Source organism: Megascapheus bottae, unplaced genomic scaffold (assembly GCF_031878675.1).
Source record: "Megascapheus bottae isolate mThoBot1 unplaced genomic scaffold, mThoBot2.hap1 HAP1_SCAFFOLD_87, whole genome shotgun sequence".
In the NCBI taxonomy this organism is placed as follows: Eukaryota; Metazoa; Chordata; class Mammalia; order Rodentia; family Geomyidae; genus Megascapheus; species Megascapheus bottae.
In genome coordinates, this window is record NW_028327338.1 from 687907 (window position 1) to 713403 (window position 25497).

Here is a 25497-nt window from a genome sequence, read left to right on the forward strand (position 1 = left end):
TAACATATTCCTCTAGAAAACATGACGTTTCCAACTTGTGAGTCTGTAATTGATTGGACCAAAGGAGCAGATCCTATGTGCAGAAAAGTAAAAGAAACAAAAATAGAGGCTACTGAGTCTGCACAGAACTGCATGTATAAGATCAAGATCATGCATGCATCCCTGATAGTTCAGAGCCCTGTCATTGTGAAATTAGTGTCTACAATGGCACTGTGTCTTGCTCTGCCACCATGCAAGTCTTGTTCTTATCCAAGTCTGTTACACACTGAAAAGGCTAGACCTCGTGCCACACATAATATTAGAGCAAGGTAGATATTTATAATGATGGCAATAAAAAGTTGGCACAAGGAGTGGAGAACCTGGAACTTAACTAGGAAGAAAGAGGAAATTTGGACTGAGAAAACAGAGGGCCATTAGGGAGAAAACACAAAAAGCTAAGAGCACTGCTTTCACTTAGTTGTAAGTCACGAACATAAAGATTTTGTTCTATCTAAGTGTCTCAGATGAAATTTTTCCCTTCCCCTAATACTCACACTTATTTGCATGGAAAAGTGGTTGATAAGTTTCAAAGTGATGGATTGACATGGGAATAAATGTTCAATAGAGGGACTACACAAAAGTTCCTTGCTCCAAGTCACTCTGATGATTTCCTCAGCATGTGAATGGAGGACACTGAAGCTCTCAGATCAGAAATGAGTCTGTAGCTACTTTTTCTCATCTAACTGTAGTTACTTGGAAAAACTGGAGGTTTTGATTAGATGTGAGGAAGGTCATGGATAGTAGACGAGCCTTCCTTTCCCTTAGTGATTTGAGGCCAAATTTCTTTGGTGGCTTGGTGAGTAATGTGGTTGTTTTCTCTTTTGGAGATGATCTTGCACCTGTCCTCCTTAATGACACACTGAACTAGAAACACACTCACTCCCAGAATGCCAGTCATGCTAACTGTCATTTTTGTGTCATCAAGTGTATTTCTTCATGGTCTGAAACTGTAAGGTTGCATTTATTTCAAATCAACATCAGAAGAGAACCAGTTATAGGGAAAACAGTGCATGAATGTAGGACCTGCATCAGAATTTGACCCAGAATTTGAACTCCTCCGTATTCATGTGATATGTGACCATAGGTGTTTTTGTTACTTTAGCACAACTGCACATGATCCTTGTCCAGCACCTGATGATGGCAATGTGACAGAAAGGTAAGATATAAACCAAGACAAGTGTAGAGGTGGAAGTTTATGTTCATATTATATATATATATATATGTACTGTCACATGTACTCATAAGTATGCACATACACATGGCTGGAGCTGAGCACTTGGACACAAAGAAACACCAACACCATGAAAGGACTGGTGGCAGGCGTGATGCAGCGCATGGCAGAAAGTAAAGATCCTGTGTTGGAACACCAGTGCTGCTAGGAAAATGAAAGAAGCATACATCAGGAAGGGTCAGCCTGTCACACATGCCTCTCACATGGCTGTGTGGTGAGTGGAAGTTGGATGTGATCTCATTTAGAAGCCTGCTTGGGAAGGCACTTATCTCAAGCCGTATCATTTTTATTCTAATTAAATGGTGACCGAATTCACTTATCTTCTGATTTTAGCTACTAATATGTTTGGTGTCATATGAAGTAGCAATATGACATGAGCAGTGAAAATCGATTGGTTCATATGTAATCAGTTTTTTGACTGAAAATTTATGCCAAAGAAAGAATCCTTTGTGGAGCAAAGTCAAGGATCACACATAAGCTCTTCTTTAACCAGTCCTAGGTCATCTTGTGAGCCTGTCTGCCTAATTCCACATTATGGTGAGATTTTTATGAATATGATGATACTTTTTCTTCCTATGGCATTTTGTCATCAGAGTCATGTAGTTTGGATTCTCTTCAGATTGTATAAATCTTTCACTTTTTAATAAAGATACTTTTATAATACTATTTTCTGAGGTCCTCATTGCTAGCCTATAAAGTCCTATTGTAGTAAAAATAAGAAGTTCAACAATACCTCTTTTGGCATTTTGCTGCTATTGTTAATCCATGGTCTCAAGGTACTCTGAGCTCTCCTGGAATAATCTTTCTTCTCCTGCGTTCAGTGTGCATTGATTACAGGCATGCAGAACTATAACCAGGTTGAAATCTTCTGTCTTCACAGGCCTGATATGATCAATTAGAATCATTTTCAAGAACAGATGACATGGTATATTGCTACGTGTAAAGTTTAGAAGATCAGCTTGCTAGTTAAACATTAATTATAACTAACTTGACCCAAACTGACATGGTTTCTTTTGCATTCCTTTTTATTCTTTAGCAAAACTGAAGTAGAAACCAAAAGAGTACCTACAAGTGGATTACCTATTAAAATGTAAGATAGAAAGTACAGTGTGTGTGTGTGTGTGTGTGTGTGTGTGTGTGTGTGTGTGTGTGTGTGTGTGTGAAGAAGCAAACACGGAGATCACTGTATTGGCATCCAAGTGTTCATAGATTTCTTTCAACACTGTTCTTAAAGTCTTCTCACAATTAAGATTTTTTTAAAGAATTATTCTTTATTTTTCAAATAATTTTATTTTGAAAAGGTATACAGACTTGTTTATTTGCCTCATATTCAGAACAAAAAGAGCCAGGGCCCCACCCACTGATGCTGGCTGAGATGGAAGTGTAGCATTCCTGCCATTCTTACTGGCCCACAGCAATGGGAGAAAAGCCTGCTGTCAGGAGCAATAGCTCCTTAGTGTTCTGAGGCATGTAGTGGCATAGGCTTGCTCATGTTTTCTGGGGTTCTGTGTCTTCACACTTGGTTATATTTAAATTAGCTGCACTGCTCCAGAAGCAATCAGAGGAACAATACTGGATCAAGTGTTGGGAATCCTCATCCAATCCATCTGCTCATCTGATTCGGGTTCTACCAAACTATTTTATTGCTGTTCTTTTACTCTTAGAAACACATATGAGTCTGGATCTAGTTTGGTAACTACCCTCTAGAGGTCCACCTTCTGTAAGTTGGGAGGCATGTGCTTTAAGGTGACATTTTTAAGATAAGTGTCCTTGTGAGCCATGTGCTCTTTGGTGAAGGGAAATTCCTCTGGAGAAAGGCTGCAAGGTTCCCCTTCAGGATCCTGTCTTCTCCTTCTCTAGAATGTGAGGGAAAAACTTCTCTATCATTGTGAGTCAATACTGCAAGCAGCTGCTAAGGACATAACGGATTCTCTCCATCTCCATTTGACGTATACTAACTTTCAGATCTCCCTTTTTGGCTCTTTTGAGATTTTCTTCCATGTGATCCAGCTGTTCTGTGACGCATTCTACAATTTCACACTTGCTTTCCAGAAGTTCAGGAGCAAAGTTTGCATCCTCCAGGCCTGCTCCAGCCTTTCCATGAGCTCTGCAAGAGTTAGGACCACCTCCTCACTGAGTCTTGCCCTATGAAATCCAGTTCCTCTGTCATCTTCTCTGAAACCAGGAACCTCACCTCCTGCCATCCAACTCCCGCACTCCTGCACCAAGATTTTGTTTTTAACTTTAGACTCTAGATATATTTATGGGTATTTTCCCCACATATTTATATATCTTAGTTTACTCTAGAAGATGACAAGACACCTTCCCCCCAGTAAAACCCTGTCCTAGGTAAATTTGCTTTACTTAGGTAGCAAGAGGATAACATTAAACATGGAAGCTTTAATTTGTGGCACTGAATGATGGCCTAAACAGGGCACCCTTCAGAAGGCACAATTAATGTCCCACCTAGCTTTTCAGCAATACAAGCATGTTGAGGTCTTCCAGCCCATTTGCTTGACATTCGTGCTTTATGCCTTGAAGCTTCTTTGTAATGGCATGGAGTTCACACAGATCATTTGACTTTTTTTGCTCCCACAAAAATATCAACTCTTCTAGAATTTGTGGTTTCAAAGCTTGCATCATACAAAGCATAGTGACAACCTGTTTCAAGAAGCACTCCCCCAAAATGCTTGAAAGGATCAGTTATGGTAACACCAACATCTCCATCCAAAATTACTTTGCCTTCTTCAACAATGATGTAAGTTTTGTCTGCAATGAGACAAAAAAGGACAACCTTCTTCCTTTTCTTGCTTTATTCTGGTGTGGAGAATTTTTAAACTTCCATGTCATAGAAAATGTGACACATTTCAGCATCTTGCACTCTAGAGGCCATCTTGGCTGGGGTGGTCACAGGGACTGGAAGGGCTGGGAAGGGAGACGGCCAGTGTCTAGACTTCAGAGCATTTTCCTCACTGAAGCGGGACAGACTATTCCTCTGTCTTTGGTTTGAGATAGGATATGTGTAGCAAGTCATTTAAGTGTCTAGCATGGGCAAGTTCTTGGGTCCAATCCCCATTACAATGCAAGAGAAAGACAATTGGACAAAGGGAAGACATAAAGGATGAAGACACAAAAGAAAAAGAGTAGGGGGAGAAAGTGGCAGGAAGAGGAGAAGAAGGGGGAGGAGGGAAGGGGGGAGTGATTTTCTTCTTGAGGGAACCATCATTCCTACATTTGTCACTTAGATACTTCATGTGGACTCTCTCAGGGAGATTAAAGTTCTCTTAAGTTTTACAAAGCAGTAGTGATTTAATTATTTTCTTTGGAGGTAATAGGATGTAGGAGGCTCCACTGTTTTCTGAAGACTCTTTAGCAGAAAACAATGAAACTAAAATCCTAGAAGTATTCATTATCCTGCCAGAGTGCTTCTGCTATGGTGCTTCTACCAAGTGAAGTGAGGGCCACAATTCTAATCCCAAGGATCGAGCTCCTGCCTCAGGACTATGGTTTCTGAATCCTATCTGAGACAGAAGCTTCAAGATGATGCTGAAGAATGGATGAGATGAAGGAATCAGCAAACTGGGTGGATTGAGGGCATTTACACCTCCAAACTGCAGCTGATTGAAAAGACAAATCAATGTTGTCACTGACATTTGATTTGATTGTGAATGCCACAGCTCAAGTCTTGAGTCATCTCACTTTACAGTTAATATATTTCATTAAAAATTATCGAGTATCACTGGGTGCCATTGGCTGACCCCTGCAATCCTAGCTATTCAGGAGGCTGAGATTTGAGGACTGCAGTTCAAAGTCACCAAAGCACAAAAGTCCAGGAGCCTCTAATTAATCATCAGAAAACTGGAAGTGCATCTATGGCTCCAGGAGCATAGCACAAGCTTTGAGCTGAAGACTTCTGGGAGAGCAGCCAAGCCCTGAGTATAAGACTCTGGACCAATGCCCACCGCATTCTCCCCAAAAATCAAGTATCAAGCCAGGTGAAGGAAAAAGAAAGAAAGAAAAAAGACAGACAGAGAGAGACAGATAGAGACAGACAGAGAGACAGAGACAGAGAGATGGGGAAAGGGAGGGAAGAAGGAAGGATGGAAGGAAGGGAGTGAAACTAAGAAAGAAAGGAAATAAAAGAAAAAAATAAACAACTGGTCTGAGTGGGTGGTCTACTATTAGATTGCCTATCTAGCACACAGGAAACCCCAGGTTTGATTCCTAGGTACTACATGCACATAGAAAAACTCAGAAGTGCTGCTATAGTGGTAGGTTGTGATAGAGTGATAGATTGCAACAGCTCAAGGACAGTGCCCACACCCTGAGTTCAAGACCCAGGACTAGAAGGGCAAAACCAACTAAACAAAGCAAAACAGCCAAAAAACTCAATGTTCAGTGTTTCATCTCTGTGAAGACATATCAAGACTTTATAGGGCTGTGAGAGAAGCTCCATCAGGAATGATCAAGGAACTTGTGAAGGCCTGGGGCACCCACCTAACATAGAGACAACACTACCTGAGAGGGAAGAGCACTTGTAGGATTCTTAGCTTCACTGAACTTTCTGAAGTCACCTCTGCTTCCTGCCTACCACTACCTCATGCTGTTCCAAATGCGATTGTCTTTATGTAGCCACCCCAAGAAGAGTCTTATATCTAAACAAATGATAAATTCCAGGAGACAGGAGACTCACCTAAGAATTCTCCATGTGTGTGTTTTTATACATATATATATATATATATATATATATATATTGGCACTGCTTTGCTGAAATTATGGAATCATATATACTATGTACCTCATGAATACTATACACCTGGTACTTTTTACCTCAGTCAAGGTAGACGACACAGATTCTGGGCAATGGTGTCTCATGCCTGTAATGGTCAGTACTGTTGAGATCTCATGAAGACCATGATTCAAAGAGAGCATAGGCAGGAAATGTAGGAGATTGTGATTTCCATTTAACTTGCAAAAAGCTGAAAGTATGGCTCAAGTGGTAGAGTACCAGAATTGATAGAGAAACCTAAGGAAGAGCAACCAATCCCTAAGATGAAGCCCTAGTAGTTCCAGCACAAAAATATCCCAAAAAGAAGTTCACCTCCTTAGCAAAGACAAGTACAGGTTGAAGTGAAAGGATGGAAAAAGGTATTCCCAGAATGGAGCTGAAAAGGAAGAAAATGAAAATGTATTTCTATGTAACAAAGAAAACTTGAAAATAATACAAGATGAAAGTGACTTCATGTGGCTAAAGATACTGCAATGATTAGCAACAAAAAGGCAGCTAAGCCTCAATGCACCCAATTTCACACAACAGACACCGCTGCACATAAAAGAGGAGATGGATGACAACCATGTTCGAACCTCTCCATAGAATTCACAACCGATTCAACCGATGACATATAGCCAATGGAAGCACATATCTGCCTAATATTCCACTCAACAGTCACAGAATAAGTATCATCCCAGCACTCCCCAAGCTTTCTACAAAGGAAATAACATTTACAGCACAAAGGCAGAATTGTTCTTTTCCTTCTCTATTACAATGTAACTATACGAACGGTTTTCTTTGTAGAGTATAAAGGAAGTCTTAATAGATACACATAAGAAATGATTGGGGGAGCTCTGTTTAGTCTTTTGAAGAAATGCCATACTGCTTTCCATAGTGGTTGAACGAATTTGAACTTCCACCAACAGTGGAGTAATGATCCCTCCTGTCCACATCCTCTCCAGCATCTGTTGTTATTAGATTTCTCAATCACGGACATTCTAACTGGAGTGAGATGGAACCTTAGAGTTGTTGTGATTTGCATTTCTTTTATGGCCAGAGATGTCGAGCATTTCTTCATGTGTCCATAGGCCATTCATATTTCTTCTTCAGAGAAGACTCTTAAGTCTTTGGTTCGTCTGTTTACTAGATGGTTGTTTCTTTGGAGATTAGTTTTGAAGTGATTCATTTTTTTTAGCTGTTGATACATTTTAGATATGAGGCCTTTGTCTGTTGTATGGTTAGTGAAGATCTTCTCCCACTCTATAGGTTGTCTAGTTAATTTTCTAGCTATGTCCTTTGCCATACAGAAGCTCTGCAGTTTAACGCAGTCCTACTTATCTAGACATAGAGCTCCCCTATGATCCAGCAATTCCACTACTTGGCATCTACCCAACCATCCATAAACAAGGACATACTAAAGCCACTAGCACAACGATGTTCATTGCAGCACTATTTACCATAGCAAAGAATGGAACCAACCCAGATGCCCCTCAGTTGATGAGTGGATCAACAAGATGTGGTATTTATACACAATGGAATTCTATGCTGCTGTCAGGAAGAACAACATCGCCCCATTTGGAAGGAAATGGAAACACTTAGAAAAAATCATATTAAGTGAAGTAAGTCAGACTCAAAGGAACATAGGCTCTATGGTATCCCTCATTTGTCATAATCAATAGAAACCTTGAGCTCCCCTAGCAGAGATATACAATAGAACAAAACCTAGATACATAAGTCCATGTCATATGACACTAAATGAAAGGACCTCCAGGATATAGAAACAAAAGCCATATAATGAGTGATTGTTGTCCTTAATGTACTATGTTATCTCTCATCTCTTTTTCTGTCCCTTGGTTATCTCATATTGTTACAGTATTTCACCTTGTTATCTGATATATTGTATATACGTATATTTGGTTATTTGAAAACAGGTAGGGAAGGGGGAAAACAAGATAATGTTCCGGGGGGAGGGGAGGGAAATTGGGACCAAGACATGAGAAAGGGTATCAATGTATGTGAAGTGATGCACCTTCAATCTGGTGAATATAATGTAACCCTTCTATTAATTACAAAAAATATATGGGAAAAAAGAAATGATTGTATTACTGCATGTTATCATCCCATGATGGAATTCCAGTAGAAATAGACAGCTAGATAAACTACAGAATATATTGAAATACATAGAAGTAGAACAAAACATTTTTGAACGGTTGGTTGATGGTTATTGGAGAAATATGGGGGGATATGTAATCAAGTCTAGAAGATACCTGACAATGTGCTTTGTTTTCATCCTGTAGCAATATCTTGTCTGATACCACAACAAAACGTGATGAACTTAACAACAATGAAGGGTATGTTCTGAACATATATGCACCACTCACCTAGGTATACTTATAGATGTTAACATGAATGTAGGTACAGACACACATGAAAGTATAGTCAAAGAATGGAAAGTGATTTAGATTAGAGAACTTTCTTGGAAGTATTGATGACAATACGGGATTTTTGATATTTTTCTAAGATGCATTCGATGTAATATCTGCAGCTACCTTTCTAAAACGTTAGCTGTCTTAAGAATAAATATCAAGAATTCTTCTTATTCCTAATCTATTGTGGTGGCCAAAGCCAATTCAGTGTTTTGATGGAAGCCCTAGCAGGGTAAGAAACTACTCTGCAGGTGCTCCATTATCTCCAGCTAGAGGATACAACACCAGCATTGATCCTCCTCCTCCTACACCAACACCTCCTCCTCCTCCTCCTCCTCCTCTTCCTCCTTCTTCTTCCTGTTTCTCTCTCTCTCTTTCCCTCCCACCCTCCCCCCTTCCTCCCTCCCTCCTCTCTCTCTCTCTCTCTCTCTCTCTCTCTCTCTCTCTCTCTCTCTCTCTCTCTCTCTCTCTCTCTCAGAATGAGAAAAGACTAGTCCTTAGGGAAGTTTTAATTTGAAATATGTTTTCCTATAATGGCCCACCTCCAAGGTGTATTTCAAGCCTTAAACAAAATTCTGCCCAACTACGTGTCAGATGTCTATATCAAGAGATGATGATGAAGACACGAGAATCTTTTTGGGCCTGTGTTTATCCCGATGTATCTCATTTCATTGCTCTGGGAATTGGGTTGTCCAATATATAATGACTTGACTAGGTTTCCAGTTGTTCATGGAGAACTGACAGCTGAGGACAGGCCCCTCATATTGTATGTGCTTTCTTTAGTGGATGAAAAGTCTTTTACCATCAAGTCAGGGTTAGAATTTTATGTGAAAGGTAAATATTACACTAAAGATTCAAAACTTGGTGTATGGTATATGTATGTTTGTTTCCTCATATATTCTGGATGTGAAGGTGAAAAACTCATGAAACATAAATGTAAATATTTTAGTTGTTTATTAAAAGCATTTCATTATAAAACTGGTGTAGAATATCCCTTTAAATTGATATTATACAGGACTTTGGTTTTGGTTAATCTTGTACAATGCATGCACTTTTGTTTGGATTTGCACCAAAGTTTCGGTTCCTAAGACCAACAGATTACTATTTTCCTAAAAAGGTAACAAAGCCATATGAAGAGAGACAAAATGTGACTGATTTTTTTTATTCACATTTTACAGCAACCACATGAAGAAAATTGCAAATAAAATTCTACTGTCTCTATCATTCAGGTGGGTAAGACTGTAGAAATACAAGCAATGAAGTATGTATATAAAATATAACATCAATATTTGAAGTGAAAAGAATCTAAGAAAGTCCAAACTGAGCAACAAGAGTTTCTACTGTTAAGATGTTGAAAAATAACCCGTGTGTGCCTTCATACTATAATCTAATTGATCTTGGAAAATTGTCTTAAGCTGGTCTTATAACTCAGAAAAAAATGGCATTTAAGCAAGTCAATGTAATGACATATGGCTATGTTTTTTCTACTCATGAAAGTAAGTAAATATAAGTTGGGTGCTGGTGGCTCACATCTCTAATCCTTGCTGAAAGCTGAGGATTACCACTGGAAGCCAGCTTGGACAGGAAAGTTCTTGAGATTCTTATCTCAAATAAATGACCCAGAAAAAGCCAGAAGTGGCATTTTGGCTCAAGTGAGTTTGCTAGTCTTGAGCAAAAGCAGCTCAGGGACAGCACCTAGAGTACAAGGCTCAGGAATGGAAAAGGAAGAAGGAAAGACAGAAATACTGGAAGAATGAGAGTAGGGGTGTGAGGGAGAGGGAGAGGGAGATTGCGAGGGGGAGGGTGTGGGAGAGGGAGAGGGAGTGCAAGGAAGGAAGGAGGGAAGCAAGGAAGGAAGGAAAGTAGGAAAGAGGGAAAAGTATGGAGTGAGGAAAGAATGAAAGCAAAAAGAAAGGAAAGAATAACAAAGAAGTGTTAAACTTTTGGAAGTATAGCTTGTATTCTAATAACTCCCTTATTTATGCGATTCCTCCATTCTGGAAACACGTTCCTTAGGCTTCCACTCTACATATGAGAATAATTTTATACTGTGCCTTAGAGTCCATAAAAATTAATAGTATTTTCATTTGAGTTTCAGTTTTAAAGACTTTGAAATCTTCTCAATTCATCGTCATAACGACATAAATGATACAATCAACCAATGGGTAGTTCGTTTAAAATATGTGACAGAAAGTCTTCAAAGCACTTACAGTTCAATTCCATAAATATGTATGGAATTGAATTCTTTTTCATGTGTCCATAGCTGCGCAAGGAGTACCCCCAAATAAATAATCATATCCATGTTAAAATCCTCAATAAAAATCTTAGGATCCAAGTGGGCATTAGTCATTTTAGGGCCTCATGCTTCCTGGACAGGCATTTTACTGACTGAACTAGACTTCTAGCCCTTCCTACTTTCTTATTTCTGAGGTAAGATTTGGCTTTTTGCTCTGACTGGCCTGGACTTCAGTAGGAAGACTGAAGTTGCCTTATTGACCTGGCTGGGACAAGAGGCTCACATCATCACACCTAGCTTGTCTTGTTGAAGTGGGTTTGTGGAATTTCTTTGCTGGGGCTGGCCTTGACCTGGTATCCTCCTCAGTCTCATGAGTAGCTAATATCATAGCTATGAACCACCGCACACAGGCAGGTAGTCCTTCAAGCGCTTAGGTCAGTTATGCCTTCACTGAGCTTTAACTATTACAGTCTGACAAAGATTCAGATTGATGACTTTTTATGTGCTAAAAGAAACTGATAGATTCATCTTCAGAATTTATCAATATTTAAAGAGTTTATACTGACAGACTAGTCATTTCATTTCCATTTTTGTTCTAGCTTGCAGTTATTGTGTGGTTTCTACATACCCTCCAGTATACTGTTTAGGAGGGAATGTTGTTCACTATTCAGTGCTTCTATTGGATAAAAAACTGAACAATGGTTTTAGATAGGAATGCACTAGTTCTTCATACCACTGGCCACGATAATCTTAAATAATGTCTTTTTAGCATCTGACATATAGTTTTAGGAATTGTTGAAATGTGGTGCCAAACTCTCATTGTCTTTATTTATTTTAGGATTTTGGCAATACTACTGATTTCTGTCGATCTTGGTCTAATGGTAACAGATATTATAGTTACGACCAGCAAACTACATATTCCATTACAGTACATAACAATTTCCCTTGTGATTGCTATATTTTTCCTTTTGGATGTTGTTCTACAAGTATTTGTGACAGGGTACTTTTTATTCTCTCTGAAGCCTAAATCTGAAGAACCCTACTGAGACTGGCTCCTCCACGAAGTAGCTCAGGCTCACTATTTCCCTTAACTGTGTGCTTGAAACTCCCATTTATCTCCTTGATTTACATAAAATAACATTTATTTGTCAGTCCTGGTGCTTGAACTCAGGGCCTGAGCGCTGTCCTTGGACATTTCTCAAGGCTAAAGAACTACCACTTGAGCCACAGCACCACTCCCAGTGTTTTTCTATATATGTGGGGCCAAGGAATTGCACCAGGGTCTTGGTGCATGATAGCAAACATTCTACTAGGACAAACTCCCAGCCAAATTTTTTTCAGGATACTAAATTAATTAGAAGATCATTCCAAACAAATGCGTGCCTCTTGAAAAGCATTCTTGAAGCCAAGGCCCAAACCCAGATTTTCATTGAGTAGCTTTAATTAGTTTTATATTGCTTGAGACACTCTCATGGAGTAGTTGAGAAAAAGTCTTTGAACAGATAAAGCTTAAAGGGATTTACCAAAAGGGACCAGGTAATTAATATGTCAATGTGTATGTTAAGAAGGAGAAGTATGAGTGGAAGGAGTCTGTCTTAATGGTGGAATGCCTGCCAAGCATGCAGAAAGACCCAAGTTCAATTCCTCGGTTCCACATATAGAAAAAGCCAGATGTGGTGCTGTGGCACAAGTAGTAAAGCTCTAACCTTGAGAAAGTCCAAGGACAGTGTTCAAGCCCTGAGTTGAAGCACCAGGACTTGAGAAAAAAAAGGAGAATAATCTGGGCCCAGTGTCTCATGCCTGTAACCCTAGCTACTCAGGAAACTGAGAACTGTGAATCACAGTTCCAAGCCATCCCAGGTGCTAAAGTCTGTGAGATTCCTATCTCCAGTTAACTACTAGAAAACCAGAAGTGTTTCTCTGGCTCAAGTGTTGCATGGTATCTTTGAGCTAAATAGCTCAGGGACAGTACCCAGTCCCAGAGTTCAAGCCCCATGACTGTTAAAAAATAGGAGAAGTATATACTTGAGGTGTATAGATCAATACTTTGATTCTGACTGGAATTTCAAGTAACGTTTGATAGTATGTGAAATACTAGATACTGCACTCTAAATAGTCCTGAGTTCATTGAAAGGAAAAGTTTTAATGAAAGCATCTGCAGGTGATGTGGAGATTGCTTATCTCATTAGTGAGATGTAGCAAGAAAGAAATAGATTGCTTCCCTTTCCTGCTTGCTGGTTTTCTGAAAAGTAGGATGGGTGAGGCAAGCCTTGGGGATGGGCTGCTGGGCGAGTCAGGCACTGGGTTTCCTAGCCTCCCTTTCTCCAAGTCATTTCAGAAGGCAGTGTATGTTCTTTCCTGAGGACTTGTTCTCCTTCTTCTCTTGAGCAAAGCAGAGTTATTCACTGCCAGGTTAGTCTAATCCTGACAGACTGCCTCAGAGTGTGAAGATGCTTTTCCTGGAGGACTAGTGCTCACCTCTGCAGGAGTCAGTGGTGGAAAGGAGTCTGGTAGATGGATGTCTGTCTTTGTCCTTTTAAGGACACAGCAGCCCCTTGGGATTCCATTGTGGGTGCAAGGACAGATTATGAGGTCAGAAGCGCAGTTCCTACCCATCTCATATGATACTCACATATTGATCTGGGGATAGTATGATGTACTGAAATTGTTGCTCAACAGAACTGTACACTTGCACTTGTCTTCTTCCAACTCCATTGGAGAAGGCAGTGCATACCTCTTGTCCAGTGGCTGGGGTAGATGGCTTATCCATTAAGCTTTGATTGTCATCAGGTATGCAAGTATGTAATAATACAAATTTAGTACTTGAATACCTTCCACCAGTATTATGTTTTCTCTTTCCCAAATCCAGTCCATCCATTTCATAGAATCTATTACAAAAACAATTTTAATGAAGTTGAGTCAAGTACTTTTTGCTCTAAAGATTTTCCTCTATCATCTTAAAGCAAATAACCATTTTTTTAAACTTTCTCTTAGAGGAAAAAGCATTATTTTTCAGATTTCCTCAATATTACAGATGCTGCCATCACTATCATTATTTTATTTATGGACATCACATACATATTCTTTAATGCTATATTTTTTAAAGATATCCAAAGCTAGGAAACCCATGACTTAACTGTCACACTTTTCTTTCATTTGTTCCTTAATTTGTACTTATTCTTGTCTTAAATTGTGTATATTGAACTGATTTCTGTTTAAGTTCTGAACCTGATACTTTTTTTGAAAATAAAATATTAGGGATGATGACATGGATTGAGTGGTAGAGGCCTACTTAGCAAGTGTAAGAACCTGATTTCAAGGGACTGTAACACAAAAATGGAAGAACAAATGAAGGGAAAATGATACATTTTCATACCCTTGGGAACTAAATAAAGACAGCATTTAAGGCCAGTTAAAGGTGTCTTCACTAAAGTACTTCCATTGGATATAGGAATTGGAACATCATGTTGAAATTCTCCCCTTGATGATCTACTAACCTGCTTTTCCTAATATTGCAAGTGTATTGACTTGAACATGTATGAAGTTTCAGTGGCTCTAGTTATACTTCTCTAAAAAAGAGCCGATGGAAACCAGGAAATCACGTATATGGCAACCCAGATAATGGATTTTTGCAATGGCAGTTTGGTAAAACGAAGAATGTTAAGGCAAAGTTAAAGCAGTAAGGGATTACTAAGTAATATGTGTATGGGTGTGGCTGTATGTCTGTATCTGTGTCTGTGTCTGCCTCTGTCTCTATCTCCCTTTCCCTAAATGAGATAGAAAAATACCAATGTACACTGGAGTGCTAATGTTAGGAGGCTTTTAGCTATATTCATTAGAAATCAAAGAAATAGATTCTTTCTTACCAAAGTTTCTGAGAGGTCCAGTGTGATCCCCAAGTAAATATTGCTTTGGCTAGGGTTTGGATCTGGAAAATAACCTCAGTCCATATGGTCCTTCAATGGGCAACCTCAACACCACTTGAGACCTTGGTAGGAAGACAACACTTGAGGTAGCAGCTACAGCAGCTGAATCAAGATGGATCGGAGTCAGAGTCATGGTCATGGCCAGAGGTAGCATGAAGGATGATAAGGACAAGAAAAGGAAATATGAAGTACCTGTACCAACTAGAGTGGAGAAATAGAAGAAGAAATGGAAGTGACCAGATGCTGCCAGCAAACTGCCACTGGTGACACCTTACACTCAGTGTCGCTTGAAATAACTGAAGTTAGAGATAATTAAAGATTATCTTCTCATGGAAGAAGAATTTCTTAGAAATCAGGAACAAATGAAGCTATTAGAAGCAAAGCAAGAGGAGGAAAGATGGAAGGTGGATGACCTGGGGGGGGATCCTGATGTCGGTAGGCACCTTGGAAGAGGATCACTGATGACATTTGTGCCATGGTGTCCACATCTGTGGGCTCTGAGCACTGTGTCATCATCCTTTCCATCCTGGACAAGAACCTGCTGGAACCAGGCTGCTCAGTCCTGCTCAACCACAAAGTGCATGCGGTGATAGAGATGCTAATGGATGACACGGTCCCCCTGGTCACAGGGATGAAAGTGGAGAGGCTCCCCCAGGAGACATATGCAGATATGGGTGGCTTAGACAACCAAATCCAGTATATTAAGGAATCTGAGGAATTGCCGCTCACTCATCCTGAATATTATGAAGAGATTGGTATAAAACACCCATCATTCTCTATAGGCCACCTGGCACAGGTAAAACTGTTGGCTAAAGCAGTAGGAAATGAAACATTGGCCACTTTCTTGAGAGTGGTGGGCTCACAACTTATTCAAAAGTACCTAGGCAACGGGGCCCTACTTGTATGGGAATTGTTTCGAGTTGCAGAAGAACACGAACCATCCATTGTGTTTATTGATTAAATTGATGTCATTGGCACCAGAATGTAAGATTTGGACTCTGGAGGTGAGAGAGAAGTTCAGAGAACCATGTTGGTGCTGTTAAGCCACTTGAATCGTTTTGATTCAAGGGGGGATGTGAAAGTGATCATGGCCCCAAACCAGATAGAAACTTTGGATCCAGCACTGATCAGACCAGGCTTCATTGACAGAAAGTTTGAGTTCCCCCTGCCAGATGAGAAAAAAAATAAGCTCACCTTCCACATTCATAAAAGCATGACTGTCCTGGCAGACAATGTGACTCTAGATGACTTGATCAGGGCAAAGATGATCTCTCTGGGGCCAACAATAAGGCAATCTGTACGGAAGCTGGGCTGATGGCCTTGAGGGAACGCAGAATTAAAGTAACAAATGTAGACTTCAAAAAATCTAAAGAAAACCTTGTTTATTAAAAACAAGAAGGCACACCTGAGGGGATCTATCTCTAGGAACCACAACTGCCTCAGGAAAGTGATGGGAGTTTTCCTGGCTCTCCACTGGGAAGCTATTAGTGCCTGCCCAGGGGAAACCATGGGTCAGATGATTTTACTAAAAATTCCCCTTTGTCTTAGGAAATGTGGCTTGTAGGTCTCACATCTGGCAATCTCTGTTGTCTATGCTGTTTTTCAGAAAGAAAGATAGAAAGAAAGAAAGGAAGAAAGAAAGGAGGAAGGAAAGAAGGAAGGAAGGAAAGAAGGAAGGAAGGACGGACAGAAAGGAAGAAAGGAAGAAAAGAAGAAAGAAAGAGAGAGAGAGAAAGAAGAAAGAAAGAAAGGAAGAAAGAAAGAAGGAAAGAGAGAAAGAAAAGATGAAAGAAAGAACACATCAGCCTCACCCTAGACCACTGAATTGAAAACTCTGGGATCTGTGAACCATGGTTGAAGCAGTTCTGCCAAATGAATCTTGTTGGACATGACCACACCTTTGTGTTTCTGAATGGAGGAGAAACACCAGCCAGTATGGTTGGGAAGTATTGCAACCTGTTCCCTGCCTGATATGCATGTACTAGCTGTAGGGAGCCTCTGTTACTAAAAGGAACAACAGCAATGTACAAACAATCAAAGTTCATTTGGGGGGAAGATGAAAACTAAAATAGTCTATAAATCTGAATGAACTCGTTACTGTTTGTCCAGACAGTAATTTCTCAATCGTAGCATTACTGATATTTTGAGAAGATAGTTATTACTTGGGTAGGGAAGAGAGGACAAAAACATCCTATCATTCTTCCTAGATTCATATTTATTGTAGGGTGTTTAGCAGCAGTCCTAGATGTGATTAGCACCTGCATCCATTTGGTTGTGACCACCAAGTATGTCCATATGTTACCCAGTGTCCTCTGGGATGAGGGGTATAGCTGACTGTTAGAGCACTAGAGCAGAACGTGGAGGCCATGGGGGTGGTGCAGAGCAATGTAACATATGTACACAGATTTAAACGTATGTATTGATGAACTCTGCTCTTTCTGAACTAAAAGTATGTATCTATAAATTTTTAGAATGATTGTATTCTTTCGGCTTCTGAGGCTGATAACACTTATGAGGATCTTTCACCTTGCAACTCAGAAAAGACATCTAGAAAAATTAATCAGAAGACTGGTAAGTGGGCAGGACATGTTTGCTTCCCATCCTGGTAAAAGTTTTAGGTAGCAATATCAAATTCTTTGTGGTTGACTTCTGTTTTACAGCTTCATCATTTTTGTTCCTCCCAGGTGTCTGGCAATAAGAGACGATATGCCAAGGATGGATTTGACCTAGATTTAACTTACATCACTGGTTTGTGAAACTTAACTGTTGATTGACTTCTCTTAATTATAGTACTGTTTTTTGAAACTTGTCATGTGATTGACTTATGTTTAATCCACATTTTCCTTTGAAGTAAGAATATTCCCTTTGATTTTCCCAAACTACAATGTTTTTTATCTAAGGCACATTGGTTTATGCTTTTTGTTTTTGATTTGTTACTACGTTGGCTTCTTTGGTGGTTCTGGGAAAAGAACTCAGTCTCTTGCTTGCTTGGGAGGCTCTCCTACTTCTGCCACACCACTAGCACTTTTTATGTAATTGTTATTTTCAAGGTAGGCTCTTGCTTTCTGTCCCAGCTTTTCTGAGCTACAGTTCTTCTACTTGTACACCATTGTACCAAGCCATTTATTGAGATGAAGTCTTTCCATGTTCCTCAGATCTTTGCCTCCTGAATAGCTGATTTCCAAGATTGAGCCAAAAATGCCTAGCTTTTTTGCTTTCTCTCTCTTCTTTTTTGTTTCTCTTCTTTCTTCCTTTCTCTGTCTCGCTCACCTTCTCTTCTTTCTTCTTTCCTTCCTTCCTTTCCATACTCTCAAAGTATTTTTCTCAATGATTTCATAGGCTACTGTGTTGTGGTAATATATTGGTAGATCACATCTCGGCACAGATAATCTCATTCATTTCAAACCAAGACTCCCTGGTGGTTAGACAGTAAATACGGTGCAATTTCAAGTGGCTCCATTAAAATTTCACTTATGATTTATTCAGTTTTGTTAGCTATCTAAGCATCCAAGGGAAAGAGACCTTAATCTTCTAAAATCCCAGAGAACAAGTACATTATCCATGAGGTCAGGTTTGCTAAGGGAAGAGGGCTTCAAACACTAAGTTCCAGTTGAGCCTAAGGGTATTATGATATTGCATAGCTTATTTATTTACTTTTGTAATGTATTGTCAGTCCTGGGGCTTGAACTCAGAACTTGGGAACTGTCCTTGAGCTTCTTTTGCTCAAGGCTAGCACTTTACCAGTAGAGCCACACTGCCACTTCTGGTGTTTTCTGTTTATGTTGTCCTGAGGAATCCAACTCAGAGTGTTTTTGTATGCAAGTCAAACGCTCTGCCACAAAATCACCTCCCTAGACCTCTATTGCTTCATCTTAATGCATCATCTTGGTTATGTCACTGTCATATCAACTCTTCTTGTACTCTGAGAAAAGAACCTGGATAGATGTACAAATAATTTTTGTTATTGTTTTTCCCATCTGTACTGAATTTCCTAATAGGGATTCTTTTGCCAGGACAGTTCCTGGCACTGAATTCAAGCCCCAGGATTGGTAAAATATATATATATATATATATATATATATATATATATATATATATATAGTTTAAGAGAAAATACAGAACCTCACGCATCATTAGAAAAATACAGGTGGAAACCACAATGTGATATCACTGCAACATTCCAACAAGCATGGAAATTATTGAATAGATAAGAGGTAACACATGCTAGTAAACCTGTGGAGAAAGATGGCCTTTGACAAGCTATTGAGGGGGATACCAATTAGCATAGCCATTCTAGAAAACTGTGTGAAGATTCTCAAACAAATCACCCTTCAATGATCCTGGCATCCAATCATACCTCGACTGGGTATTGATGCAACTTTAAGAGATCAGTATGTGGCAGAGACGTATGCACCCCTGGTTAATAGCTCACTGCTCAGCAGTGAATAGCCAAGGGATGAAATGCACCACTTCAGTGTCCATCCAACGTGAATGGTGTGGCACCTCTAATGATAGCACATTGTTTACTCCTGCAAACAAATATCTTTGTCAACAACACAAAAGGAGAAGTTATATGTTAAAAAAAATAAGCCAAATGGCAAGTATGGAATATGCGAAATAGCAAAGCATTGATTTCAAAGAAGGTGAGCCTAGACTAGTGAATACCAGAAACTTGGGTGAGTCAGAAGGAGGAAGGTTTGGAAAAAGGTTGATCAATGAGCAAGAGATTATAATGACATAAGAGGTAACTTTTCACTCAGCTGTTGCACAGTAGATTGATTACATACAACAGCATTGTGTTATATATTAATGAAGAAGAAAGGATTTTAAAGTTTCACTATGATGTTATCTAATGCTTGACATAATAGTTGTATTTAACCTGATTTATGTACATGTATGTGTGTGTTTTTGTGTGTGTATATGTATATACATGTGTGTGTCTCAAAATCTCATGTGGTACTTATTAATATGCATGATATTTATTCTTCTGTATGTATCAATAAATAACAACACGGTACCTAGAAAAAAGGCGGAAGTGGTAGTGAGGCTGAAGTGGTAGAGCTCTAGCCTTGAGAAAGTCCTAGGACAGTGCTCAGTCCCTGAGCTCAATCCCAGTACTGGCAAAAAACAACAACAACAACAATAAAACAATGGGTGCTTAATTGAAAAACCATCATTATGTAATGCATGCTTATATAAATAAACCTTTACTGATGCAGACTCCACATTGCCCTCATCTTACATTTGTCTATTAATGCAATTATGTATGAGGGCGTGCAATGAACACAACTATCAAATTGTTCAGAATGTTCTGGCATTTATAATCACTTTCCAAACACTGAAAGTGTTCTTTTGAGTATTTATTACCATAGACCAGTTTTAATGTTTCTTGAGTTTCTCATAGTAGAATCATATGGTAGCTCTTTTGTAACTGTGTTTCTATCAGCAAAATAAATTCTAGGTTTGTGCCCTGGTTGTTCTTTTAAAAATAGGTTAATATTTATAGATCTGTGGAAAATGCACACGCAGAAAATATAGTGTTATATACTGCTCCAAAGAGTCATGAAATGCATTATATTCTGCAAATCCATTTGGTAGAAAGGAAAATGTGCAAATATGACAAAATAAACCTAGAGGAAGTGTAAATTTGGCAGCTGGAAGTTTTTGAGGGGACATTTTATAGCTCATATGACTTTACATATTTGAGTTTGAAAACAATAAGGGTAAACATTGTACTTTGTGTTGATCTGTACATCATAAACATAACACTGAACAAACTTAATTCCTGAGGAGGCTAAGCAGGTCATATGCTCCTCCTTGTCCTTCAAAGGGAAGAAGGTTTCAGCATTGTATTTTGAACAACACTGAATATAGAAAGAAAAGGGTCAGAGTGCAGATGTGTGGGACACAACCACAGGTACTGGAGAAACAAACACAGTGAAGAAGCATCAACAAGTCTGGCCACTTCTGTATGCAGTCAGGCCATGTCCCTTTGCCTCTAAGTCAAGTAAAAGCTACTTTTGCTGGAAAATACAATGTGTTCTTGATCTTAGCCATGCTCTCTTGCAGTCACTTCATAGATATCTAGGGATCCAGGAAGAACAGGATTTATAAAACTGCAAAAGGCAGACTGCTTTCCAAACACAATGCCTTTTCTTGTCATCTTGAAGAGAAAAATCCAGAACTATAAACACTGGCCAGGCCCCAGAGACAACGGCTAAGGGCAGGTCATTCAGACTGAGACTTGGACAGATTTAACATGCCTACCTTAATGCCTCCCGCACCTTCCTGTTTAAGATGAGGGTCTATCTGGAGATAGACAAGAGTTAGAAGGCATGAATGCTTGGCTGCTTTGTCCTTCAGAACAAGGGGGGAGCTAGTGTATACTCTTAGGTCAAAAGAAGCATTTCGCAGACTTGAAGAAGAAGAAAATCAGAAGATTAAAGCTGTGACAAAAGTGTTTTCAAAAGTAGACAGCATGTTTTACTAGTATCTTTAAGTAGTTGTACAAAGGAGCCGCCTTCAACAATATAGTTTAGGAATGTATTTATCATTTTTAGGAAGTAGCTCGTTTCTTCAACACCAGACATTATTTTGTATACAACCTTTGTAGTATGTATATCACTTTAATATATTTGCTACTGTAGATATGTAAGAAAGTCACCTTGGGTATCTTTCATTTCATTGTAAATATTACATAGTAAGAAGTCAGATCAGAAATCTCTGGAATGTGCTGGTGCTGTGTGGTAGGAAAAGTGAGTTTGGCAGCACAACATTCCCTAAGAGAGAGATGGGCCAGTGAGAGCGAAGAGGCAGACTTGCAGAGGAAGTGCTCAGGAAAGATCTGCTCATGCTCTTATGCTCAATCAACTCTTCCTGCCTTTCATGCCAGATTGTATCACAGACAATTCAGCAAGTATGTTCCATGATCCACCAGAAAGGGTTGGTGATGAGAACAAGGCACGTGATGAGAAACGACTAAAGAAAACAGAAGAAAGAGAAGAATGTGCCCCCAGTTTCTCTGCTGTGTCTGTCTTCACTTTTTCTCCTGTCTAGACATTAACACCTGTCTAGATTTTTTATGGTGGTGTGGGGTTTTTTTGTACTTTATTTAGGGTTAATGTATAGAGGGGTTACAGTTAGATTTTTTTAGGTAATGGTTACATTACTTCTCAAACCGTGATACCCCTTCTCATGTTTTTGTCTCCCTTTCACTGTCCCCTGATTTCCCAATCATGATTTTTATGTACATTTTATTGCATTTTATTGTCAGAATAAACATTTAATGATGTTTTCAGGGACTGAGCATTTAGACAGCACCATTAACCTCTGCTTAGTGGTACCTATGTAGTATTGTCGAATAAGCAGTCTAGAAAATAGAATAAGCAGAATGCAGGATGATAGGATATACAGTCTAGAAAATAGAATTAGCACTCTGTTAGAAGGTTGAAGGTAAGGAATATGAAGCATGAGCTGATTTTAGATTACTTGGGATGAAAAAGTCTTTAAGGACAAGAATCTGTCCCTAACGTCCTTCATGTCTCTTTGGCTCTTCGGTCCACTGGTCTGCCTGTGTTCCTCTCAGGACCTTTGTGCTGGTGATGTTAAAAATCCTTTTAGAACAATGGAAAGGAGATAAGAATTCCTAAGAGAAATTTTAAACTTTGTTCCTAACTTTCATGTCAGTAGGCATACAGCTCTGACACATATCTCATTTCTTTCAGGCGAACGGTCTTATGACCCTAAGTATTTTCATCACCGTGTGCATAGAATAATGATAGAGGATCACAATGTCCCCACTCTTGAGTAAGTTTGATGCCACACTGATGGTCAGAAAAGCACTAAATTCACTGGGCTTGAAATTTGGGAATGAATTTTAATTAACTAAAAATCCTTATTAAACCAGAGAAATGGTCCCAAGCTCCTTGAGCTGATTCAAAACTTTGGAAGGGTAGCACGGTATAAAATTAACCCTCAAAAATCAACTGCCTTCCTCTACGCCAACAGTGAGAAGAATGAGGCAACAATCAGGAAAGCAACTCCTTTTGCAATAGCCTCAATGAAAATAAAGTACCTAGGAATTACCTGAACTAAGAACGTAAAGGACCTTTTGGATGAAAACTTTAAAACCCTGAAAAAGGAAATTAATGCTTGAAGTCTTGAACTGTATCCCACATAGCAAGTGAACTAGAAAATAACCCACAAAACCACAGGAAGCACTGGTGTAGATTCATAAGGCATGAACTCTTGTTCATCCTTTCATAAAACCTTTGTTTAGCAGAGGTGAACACTTAAATGGAGCAAGAAAACTCATTTCTAGGAAAAGGCAGGAAATTCAGCCTTGTAGAGTCAGTTTTTGGTGAATTATAGGCATTTGGGAAGGACAAGTAGGTGTAGAAATTCACATAGTATTTGACTGTGTAGAATTCAACAATTCAGTGCTGATAATAAGGAGCAGAGTACACATACATCCAGAGAAGTCAGCCAAAAAAGTTCAGACACCTGAATATAGATAGAATGTGTATAAAGATGCACTGAAAACAAGCACCAAGATTGTGAGGAACTAGTTTGAAGGCCACAGCAGTGCAGCTTTTGTCTGTGCCATTCTGCCCTTTGACAAGTTGGGTGAATGACTGAGACACCAGTGAGGAGATGCAGTTCTTCTTCTACTGAGCAGAGAAGAGAACTCTTAAAAAATCCTCATCAAACCACCTGTGTATGAAACCCAATTCGAGGGGTTGTATGCATTTTCTAGAGTACAAGAACAAATAATCACCAAATAAGAGCCTATGCACTAACAATTTACATCACAGCACTGGGGGATACGGGTCTCCAAGGAGTAATGTCCTCAGTTGGTGTCTGGACCTAAACACCTGATGAGTCCATGTCCTTGTCATCTGAGTGCTTTAGAATATTGTGACAATACCAGTATACAAGACAGAGTATTGGTATCACTATGTCCTCGTGTTCTATTTTGAAATTTAATTGGAAAGTTCAAGGCTCTGAGTTCATATCTCACCACCGGAGAAAAGTGGTAGAGGGGAAACCTAAGCTGGAGATGTCGCTCAACTGGCAGACCACATGCCTAGCATGCACAAGGCCATGCCTTCAATACCCAGCACTGTAGACAAAAAGTGTGATTTCTCTGATATTGTCCAAATTAACGTTTTGTGTATTTGCAATGTTGAAAATGTGGACAATATACTCACAAATATTATCATATACTGAACTGCCCAGCCAAATACCTGGCATATCCATGTACTTGTCCTCTGAGTGTTAAGCCATTCTGGAATATAACAATACATAGTATACTCGAAATCCTGTCCATATCTTGCTCAGGGATGCAATTATGTTCAATTTTGAAATGAAACAGAAACAGTAGACAAAGTCAAAGACATTTTCCGTTGTGATGTCAAGTACTTGCAACCACAATGCTTAGTCAGATGATCACAGTCTGTGTATGCCACTCACAGTAAGTCCTGGGACGTGACAAAGATTTCAGATGAGGAAGAGCTATTTGACCTTGCGTCAATCCCTCATACCCCAGGACTCTGCAGCTTGAAATGCTAAGCATCACTTTGGATGGAGTCCTGCATTCCACCTGCAGATGCTTTTATCCATCAGAGCAGCAGGACAGACAGCCAACACTAGAGCAAACAAGAAATAGAGAAGACATAGAAGCAGAAATTTAGATGTTATATCATATTGAACTCCTATTAGCACATGAAATGCAAAATACATAAAGCAACAAAAGCACAATGAACACTGAATTAGGTTAGCTAGGAAAGTAATATGTCTCAATCTTGCATAAAAGCTTTGTTTTGGAGAGTTTACATTTTAACTTTTGCTAGAAGAAGCTTCATTTCTAGACAAAAGCAGGAAATACCCTTTGCATTTACAGTATGTAAAGTTGGTATTAGGTGAATTATTGCAAACATCAATGAAAAACTAAGTCTATGAATTCACATGGTCCTTGACTGTGTATAGTTTAATCATTTAGCACAGACGAAAATGAACAGCCGGGCACTGATGGCTCATGACTGCACTCCTATCTACTCAGGAGCCTAAGCTCTGAGGATCAGAGTTCAAAACAACCAGGCAAGAAATCTGAGAGACTTTTCTCCAGTAAACCATCAGAAAACTTAAAATGATGCTGAGGTTCAAAGCAATAGAGTATTATCCTTGAGCTGATGAACTGAGACAACACCCAGGCCATGAGTTCAAGGCCCATGACTTAATGAAACAAAAATGAACCATACTTGTGAAGTCTTCCATCAAAGGCTAGATATCTGCATATAAATACACATGTGTATAAAGATATGTAGAGACCAAGGAACTATTTTCAAAGTCATAGCAGTGCAGCTGTTGTGAATGAATGAGAAACAGTGAGCAGACACCTTCTCAGAGGAAGAGGTAAGAATGACAAAGAAAAAGAGGATGTGCAATCCACCATCCCTAGCCATAAAGGAAATGCAAATCAAAATGTCTCTAAGATTCCATCTTATTCCAGTTACATTGCCCAACATTAGGAGTTAGAACAACAAATGCTGGGGGGATTTGAGGGAAAAGGAATCCTATTTCACTGTAAACTAATACAACCACTTTGGACAGCAGTCTAGAGGTTCCTCAAAAAATCCCTTAACTGTGACCTAGCCATATCATTTCAGGGCATCTATTCAGAAAAACACAAGCCAGAACACTGTAAATACAGTTGCACCTCTATGTTCATTTTTGTAATATTCATAATAGCCCAGTTATGGGAACAGTCCAGATGGCCTACAGTGGTGAGTGGATCCAAGTGATGCAATACTGATACACAATGTAGTTTTACACTGCCATTAAAAATTATGTAATTTGGGTGGGGTGTT

At 39.3% G+C, this 25497-nt stretch overlaps 1 pseudogene; it reads right to left on the reverse strand.

Annotated features, from left to right (window-relative positions):
* Positions 1-2847: 2847 nt before the first annotated feature.
* Positions 2848-3455, reverse strand: LOC150040047 (DNA replication complex GINS protein SLD5 pseudogene; annotated as a pseudogene).
* Positions 3456-25497: the final 22042 nt, after the last annotated feature.